Below are 8,818 nucleotides of genomic sequence, written 5' to 3'. Positions count from 1 at the left end.
TAACATGTAGGTAGGAGTAGAAAGCAATGCATATAAGCTTAGGTATGTATCTTTACGTTTAATGGCCGAATATTACGTACCTAGCTGATATTAGTAAGTTGTGGTATTATACTATTAATTATTGTTGCCAGCCTTTGCCCAGCTGTGGGACAGTATACGCTAAATAAAAAAAATAAAAAAATATTGTTAGTTGCCTAACTAATAAAATAATGATTTCATCTTTACATCACACTTACAGGCTTTTTTTATGGTAGGAAAAATCATCTAATGACGAATCCCGCTCTTGGGCGGAGCGAGAGACAATGTCAGACTCTTACTGACTAAACGACCCACCCCGTTCCAACGTTGCCTTTCGCACTGGGTCCAGGCCTTCTTTTCAGAAAAAGAACCCGGGCCCCAGCTGGCTTCGACCCTATTACAGGGTCCCTACGTTTTTCGGACAACTCCTTGAGGCGCGCGGGAACAGTGCGTGCCGTCGACGACTGGGCTTGGTCCGGAATCTTACCAGACGACTGAACGGCGAACTACCCATTGCTCGCCGTCCGCACACTTACTACTACAGGCTTTGAACTTCGAATAATTCAGTTCAACTACGGATAGCTAAGAAGTACTTTTAAATTGAGCAACCTTTCATCCCACTGCGATTTATCAGTACGGAAATACCTAAAGTCAGACATGTCACGCGTCTTTTAACCGATTTCGCGATATTACCACCTACTCGTGAGTGTGTTTACATTTTTAAGGTTCCGTACCAAGAGGATAAAATTGTCCCTGTTGTTAAGACATCGCTGTTGCCGCTATAAAAAGAAATACTAAAAACGGAATAAAATGAATATTTAAATGGGTTATTCATACAACAAACGTGAATTTTTGGCGGTTTTTTGTCGATAATGGTACGGAATCCTTCGTGCGCGAGTCCAACTCGCACTTGGCCGGTTTTATTATTACGTAGGTATAAAACATATTCAGTGTTTAAAAGATTTCAATCATTTATGTATTTACAGTAGTAAATAAGTATTACGAAGGTACATACCTGAGCTATTTACACTAAATACTTCTTCTTCGTCCTCTTTTTAAAAGATTTTCAAAATGTCCACCACCTTGCTCGGTACACATTATTGCACGTTTTCTTAAGTTAATTTTTAATTTGTTAAGCACTTCAGTTTCACTTTTCACTTTAACAAACGCGAGTTTTATGTTTGAGGTCATTTATACTGGTTGCTTCGTTTACATACACTAGCGATTTTATTCGACCCCACAAAAAAAAGTCCAACGGTGTTAGATCGGCAGATCTGGGAGGCCACGGTATACGGAACGTGCACGACACCAGCGCCACCATGTAAACGCAACAAAAGGGGAGTATGTCAAACAGTGAATGACAAGTGCATAATGTTTATTGTTCTAAAATAAATAAAGTAAATATATAGAAAGACAATAAATAGTGTTTTTATAGATATATGTTAAAAACAATTAAGGAGAACATGGATGTGATTATAAAAACTGGTTTTGAGAGTGTAAAACATGAAATAAGTTTCCAGCCCCAAACTATGCTGAAGGGAAAAAAAATGGTTTTAGCTGAACACGTAAGGAATGTCGAAGAACTAAGAACTAATGGCAATAGTTATTTAATACGAGCAAACATCATTCGTCAAACATCGGTGACCGTAACACCCTATAACACAAGTTTAAACGTAAGTACTTTTCTAACCTAAAAACATTCACACATTTTAGTATTCTACGGTAGTTAAAGTATATATCTATTAACGATTTTATTTATTTATTACAGATAAATAGTTCTCGGGTTGTCACCGGAGTAAAGTGCAGCTGCGTTTACAACCAAAGCGGCAAATGCAAACATGTTGCTGCTCTAATATGTTACATTAACGACAAAGTTAGTCATTCAAAAACAAGCTGTGAACAACAATGGGGCAAACCCAGCATTCGTCAATTTGTTCAATGTAAATACTCCAAAGGGAGGTACTTTCAAGATATGTTTCCATCAGTATCCAAGACTGAATGTTGTAAACCACAATCAATAATAAGGCATGATGAATTATTGCAAGAGTCATCGTTGAAACAAATATTACAGGCAACAGAGCAGACTCTAGATTCAAACCTAGTAACTGAAGTTGTGTCTGATACATCGGACAAAGTTGATTTGGAAAAAGAAGACTGCTTAGCTTGATTAAACTTTTTTTTTACAGTTAAGAGTGAATTTCAATTATACAAACGTGATTACCCGCTAGCAGAAAATCTAGAAGAATATTATAAGAAATATGTAGCTGTAACGAATGAAGACATAATTAACATTTGTTGTAATACAATGAAGCAATCAGACTGTCCAAACTGGTATGCAATTAGACACTTGAGGATAACTGCAAGTAAAAATATACATAGTATAAAATCACGTAAAACCAAATCCATAGAAAGTTTAGTGTCAAGTATTTTAAAACCAAAGAAAATTGATTGTGTTGCAACCCGGTATGGCTTATGTAATGAAAAAGATGCTATATTACTTTACGAAAAAATAAATTTCTGTAAAGTGAAAACTGTTGGTGCAATTATTAGTAAAGAGCAACCTTGGCTGTGCGTTAGCATTGATGGAGTAGTGGTTGAGGATGGATGTGTGACAAAGCTTGTCGAAGTGAAATGTCCAATTTCATGTGAAAAAAAACCTGTAGTTGACTTTGCTAATAATTTATGCAATGTGGATTACTTAGTTCTTATAAACAATGTTTTAGAAATAAGGCAAAGCCATCCATACTACACTCAAGTCCAGTCACAAATGTATGTGACTGGAATGACAATATGTGATATTTTTGTCTATTCACCATTGAGAAATGCCAGTGTGGCTGTACAAGTTAACCGTGATGAACAATTCATTGAAGAAATTATTTTGAAAAGTGAACATTTTTACTTTAAGCATTATTTGCTTGCATTATTTACAGAATTTTTGGAAGATAACCAAACTTATTGTATTGATCTCCAGAAACGATCCTTTACAGGAAAAAATATCTCAAATTTATTCTAAGTTATGATTTATAATATCATTATCTCTCTTCTTCTCACCCAAAGTGTCCCAAAGATAAATCAATAAATTACTGTAACAGTACCAAAGTAAGTTAACAAAGTGATAACTAAAGGTTATATCTAGCTTTAAGTAAATAATAATATAGTACCTATAATAATATATTTAAACTTTAAGGAATAGTTAAATCTGTAAAGTGCAATACTTTATAAAATAAAAAAACATGTTATTGTAATCTTGATTTTATTTACCTTTTACAACAGTATTACTCTTAGAGAATATTGGAGGCTGTAAATTAACTAAAACACAACATACATGTAAAATATCATCAATACAATTAAATAAATTATGTGGAATTTTATCAAGAACCCGGTATATTCTTAATCTTTGCATAATTCTTTCGACATGGATTCTTACTCGAGCAATATCATAAGTCCTTTCAGTTTCTTCTTGAGAGAATTCTTTTTTCTTTGACAAAAATGGAGGCATAATAATTCTAATTTCTTGACCACTTTGATCTAGAACTTGTTTAATCGCAGGAAAACCTTTATCTGCTAAAACTACATCTCCAGCTTCTAGAAGATCAATTAAACCAGATTCTACTGTTATTTGTGAGTCTGTTTTTCTCCCACCCGCTACTTTGGATTTGAATGAAATAAATCCTCCGGGAGTAATTCCTATAAGAACTTTTGCAGTGAAACTTTTTTTGTAATGGGAGTAACAAGCAACACGATCATCCACTGCTGATGGTACTTCTATTCTGAATTCGGTGCAGTCAATAATTACTCTTGTATTGGTGTAATCTGGACTGAAACATTCTGGCATTGTTCCCTGTACTGCAGCCCTAGTAGGCCAAAATACCAAATTAGCAGATGCAGAAGCTAAATTTTTAAGATTGAATGAAAAATTCGTGAGATAGTTGTTCTGTGTTTACCAAATAACACACTCAAAGCTGAAAATGTTAAGCCAGTTTTCATTTTCATTAAAAATATTAGAAGCCGGTCTTTCATTGAAACTGTACATTTAGTCACAGTTAATTTGGTTAGTAAAAAATCGAAATTATTGAATGACACGCCAGCAAGATCTAGCAGTTCATAGTCATTTTTTATTGATGAGATACCAGCAAATTCTCGGCTTGTAGTTTCAGAAGACTGGTCTTGAAATGATTTTTTGTTGGTGCAACAGCTTTTATCTTTTTTTCTGGGATTAGTTGTTGTTACAATTTTTGTAGTTGTTGCAATATCTACTTGAATTTCAGCATCACAGTGATCAGTGTAAATAAAACTATTGCAAATAAAGGTTGTTTCCCATAAATTGATTTCAGAAAAGATATTAACTTGACATCCTTGATTCACCAGACGAGGTTGAGTTTGATTTCCTATTTCCATTATTATTTCATTTGTTGTGGTATCCGAGACTTCCAAGATATCTGCTGCAGCTTTTGTGGTTCTTCGTTTAATCAGGCGTGTATATCTAGCTTGTACATGTGGCTCGTTAACCTTCCTCTTCCGATATACTTTGGGTAGTATCATGGGCACATAGCTTGGACTTGCTTGCGCGTCTGATTTTTTGCCTCCTATGAAATGATCACTGCATATTTTGTCGTCGGGTTTTGGATGCCATGGCGATCCATCATCACTATACAACAAATAATAATACCATAATTAGTAAATATCCTATAACATTATTTAAATTAATATTGTAGGCAATTGTATTTAAGGTTATGTCCAACATCACTTACTTTTTCCTTTTAACTGCAGCTATCCATTTAATTCTTTGATCTATTTTCCAGGCTGCTTTTGGAAAAATATAGAATTTACACTGACTATTTCCACTGGTATTTTTGCAGTTTATAACACAACAAGAATAATGACCCATTTTCAAAACAGTGTTTGACAAGTTTCACTAACCCCTTTTGTTACACAATTCTGCCACACCGTGCGCTGCCATCGTTTACTATATCCCTTCCATACACTACGCTCGTACTCAATAGGTCCTCCACGTCCAATCCAATGAGAGCCATACTCCGCATCAAGATGCCGTCGAACGTTCCACGTGAAATGCGCGGGAGCTCCATCATGTTGGTAAAACACGGGTCGTCGTAACAACGAGAGAGGGACCTCTTCCAATAACTGGGGCACACACACAGTGTTTGGCTTCTTGCTTCAACTTTTGTATAAAGTAAAAGAGACTTGGTTTTTTCGGCATCAATACATTTAATTTTACGATATTCACACACATTCATAGACTTTAAAAATCAGTTATTTGAAGAATCGGTCATTTATAGAATCGGTCTTTTATAGAATCTGTCATTTGTAGAATCAGTCATTTAAAGAATTGTACATTTCAAGAATTGGTCAATTATAGACCATGTAGTCATTTCGCGAATCAGTCATTCTTAGACTAAACCATTTTTTTGTTAAAGCCCTGCACTGCCGTAGGATATTTAAATAATTTTCAATCGAATCCCAAATGACTTCTGGTTCAGAATATAGATTAACGATGCAAAAGTTTATGCAGTCTTTCAAGCATAACTACGGTAGAATCCCATCGAATGGGAGTATCAATCACTGCATTTTGCAGTTTAAGTATTTTTAAACGCATTGCCATATTGGGCGTACGTAAATTACGAGCAATTCTTCGGCAATGCCCAAGAAATTCCTCTATTTCTTGACAGGCATCTTTGACGGCGAGCTGTAGACAGTGTGCAGCACATCGTATGCTTGTAACCGTGCGAACTGTACCAGATGTGCTACCTGTGCCAATGTCCAAGTCTACACTCTGTTGAACAAAAGCAGAGTCCTCCTCGTTGTATTCACCGTCCGTTTCGATGTCCGATTCACTAAATGATTCGCTTACCGACTGGTTCATTGACTCCCTAGCTGCCTCGTTTATTTGGTTAGTCATACTTATCATATTGGCTCCATTGTCAGTAGTGATTGTTTGAATTTGGTTTAGGTTACCCGCCGTACCTACTCAGACAATCGGCTACATTGTCCTTTAAATACTGTCCTGTATTTTTATCGTTCAATTCTTTAATAGTTAAATTTCGAAGAACAATCTTTCCATCTAAAATTGAAATATAAATAACATTAAAAAAAAGTATATCTTAACTTTAGTCTGAAAATTACTCTTTAGGTACTTACCCATGACATACTGTATATTTAGGCCCAGAAACCTTCGCAAATTAATGGACGCAACGTCTACTTTAATTGCAAGTAGATTATTTTTTATCTCGTTACTAATCTTTCCGCGAATTTCATGAGCCATATCCTGTATACTGGAACGTACATTTTTGATATTAATTGCTTGATGCTGGTTTTGTGTAACCCCTGGTATTAGCTTTATAAGGTCTCTGAAAGCTTTGTCTTCAATTAGGCTAAAAGGACGACCATGATCTGTTACAAGTTTCGTGCAGCCTTGCATTACACTTTTGGTGACGTTCGACGTTTGCGGCGGTATATTTTCTTTAGCAGCCAAATTTGTATGGTGGATTTCTTCGTATTTTGCTCTATGATGAGAATAAAAATGACGTAACAAGTTTGCGCCATGGTTGCCCTGAAAACAAAAATACAATGTAGATAATGCGCATAAAAAATATTTATTTTAATATTTGAAATAATGGAAAAAAATAGCAAGAAGTATGAGACCGACAGAGAGAGTTACTTTCGCATTTATAATATTTATCTATTAATAGGTATAGACGGAAACTAAAACGTAGGGACCTAGGGACATAACAAAGCCAATCAAAAATATTCTAGAAGGGGATACTCTTTTCTTACAAATGGAACAACTGACTTTTGGCGATTTTTACATTGCTTGGATGAAGTGTCGCCTTGAAGTCGAACAACTACATAGCCCTTTTGCCCGGCGTTTGCTGTCCTGTTTAAGAAGTCGTCAAGACGTACTTTTTAGCAATGAACACTTTCTTGCAGCTCTTTATCTGGACCCGAGAGTAAATGCTACACTTACGACAGCACAACAAAACAGTGCAAGGGCTGTCTTAGTTGAAACATATAAAAGGTTGACTAATTTAAAAAAGAAGAACGACTGCAGAAGCTACTTCAGAACCTTTCAATCCGGGTGTTAACAATAGCGTTGTTCCAGGAACTTCAGCAGAACTTGATTCATCAAATTTTGACAGCTACCTTCGACAACATTTTGTTACTAACAGACATATAAATGTAGATGAACAGAATTTACAATCATTAGAAAGAGAAATCAATTTTAAGGTAGTTGCTTTTTTTCAAGAACCAGTATTACTATCTAAACGCAGTATTTTAGAGTATTGGGAGCAGAGAAAGATGACTGATCCATATTTATATAACCTGGCAAAAATAGTTTTGGCGACACCACCGACTAGTGTTAGTGTTGAAAGGCTCTTTTCGTCCTTGAAATTTGTCCTTTATAATCTACGTATTTTATTAAATGACTTGATAATTGATGATGTTTTGATGGTCCGAAATAATCATTTATTTTCGTTGGAGTAAAGTGTAATCATTATTTTTGTAACATGTTATTTAAATCTCCATAAAAACATTTTTCAAGTTAAAAACCCTTTGATGTTCATTGTAAGTTGCATTGTTTACTGATTCAGTTTAGAAATAAAACAATCTTATCAATTATGTATTTTATTTAAAAAAAGAACATTAATGACTTTACACAAATCTTCTGCTTTTGATACAAATGGATTTAATTAAACCTATACATAGTGTATGGATTTTTTCATGTTTTATTAATTTATTTCAGTATCACTTACTTCAATTTGGTCAGTATGAAAACCTTTTACGGTGTTCAAAAGTTTAATATTTTTACATAACATCTTGTACGCATACATGGTAAGACATGCTTTAATTGCTGTTTAATGAGATCCGTAAAATGTTCATTCCTTTGGTCTATTACTACTTTAGAATGTTCTGAACAAGGCAAACATATTTTATTTTCTTGTTTGGACACGACTTCTACTTTGACTTTGTTTTTCTCCGAAGTACACATATTTGGTATTAACAAACATGGAGATGCAGGGCGCTTCCAATCGTAATCTTCTAAATCTAAAGGATACGGAGATTTGCTTCGCTTTAATCCTGAAAGGAATAACTAAATAAAGTAAAGACGAAAGCTAGTTAAAATTGCGTCAACATATTTAATTCAAATAAGACTCACCTCTGTTATTCATCCTTCGTTGCCAAATTTCAAACCTTGTAGTCCTGCAGTACGAATTTTAGAGAAGACAGGCGGCGACGTTGCGAACTTGAGTGCGATTAATAGTTTTGTAACTAAATGACCTCGCATCGTCCAGGCCTGTCGAGCGAGGGTAGCGGGGGCCGAGGGCTCTTATCGAACTTGGTTTTAACCGGTTAATTTTCACAACCAAAACCAAAATTAATGAAAAACCGGTATTCCGTAAAAACCGGTAAAACCGGTAAAGTACAACCTTTAACCTAAATCAATTTCGGTTTGGGGTCAATGACCGAAACCGGTTAAGAGTTTCAACCGGTTTCCGAGCCCTGCATACAATAAACAATGTGGCGCATTATATTGGCTTTGGTCTTAGTAATTATTTTTTTTATGAATATAACATTTGCCGATGAGGGAGAGGGATCAAAAATTTTCTCGCCACTGGCCACCCTATTTTACTACCTGTAATGGCGGCAATTCGAGCTTGAACACATCTGAAAGGAATTAATGGCGCTTCAATACATCTTTCACGTTCACAAAAGTCCTTAACCTTTAAAACCATCATTCTTCACCACTTCTCAACGTTTTGGGCATTATTCTTAAACAAAAATC

At 35.2% G+C, this 8,818-nt stretch overlaps 1 long non-coding RNA gene across 1 annotated transcript; it reads right to left on the bottom strand.

The window, feature by feature from the left end:
- Positions 1 to 3,426: 3,426 nt before the first annotated feature.
- On the bottom strand, positions 3,427 to 7,506 carry LOC113494300. The gene is made up of 2 exons (XR_003400644.1): positions 4,770 to 7,506; positions 3,427 to 4,666 (listed from the first exon to the last, which is right to left on the bottom strand). It is a non-coding gene; the product is annotated as an uncharacterized LOC113494300 (long non-coding RNA).
- Positions 7,507 to 8,818: the final 1,312 nt, after the last annotated feature.

The sequence above is a fragment of the Trichoplusia ni genome, chromosome 5 (assembly GCF_003590095.1).
Source record: "Trichoplusia ni isolate ovarian cell line Hi5 chromosome 5, tn1, whole genome shotgun sequence".
In the NCBI taxonomy this organism is placed as follows: Eukaryota; Metazoa; Arthropoda; class Insecta; order Lepidoptera; family Noctuidae; genus Trichoplusia; species Trichoplusia ni.
Note: the sequence above shows the minus strand (reverse complement) of the source record. Positions and strands in the feature narration are given on the sequence as shown.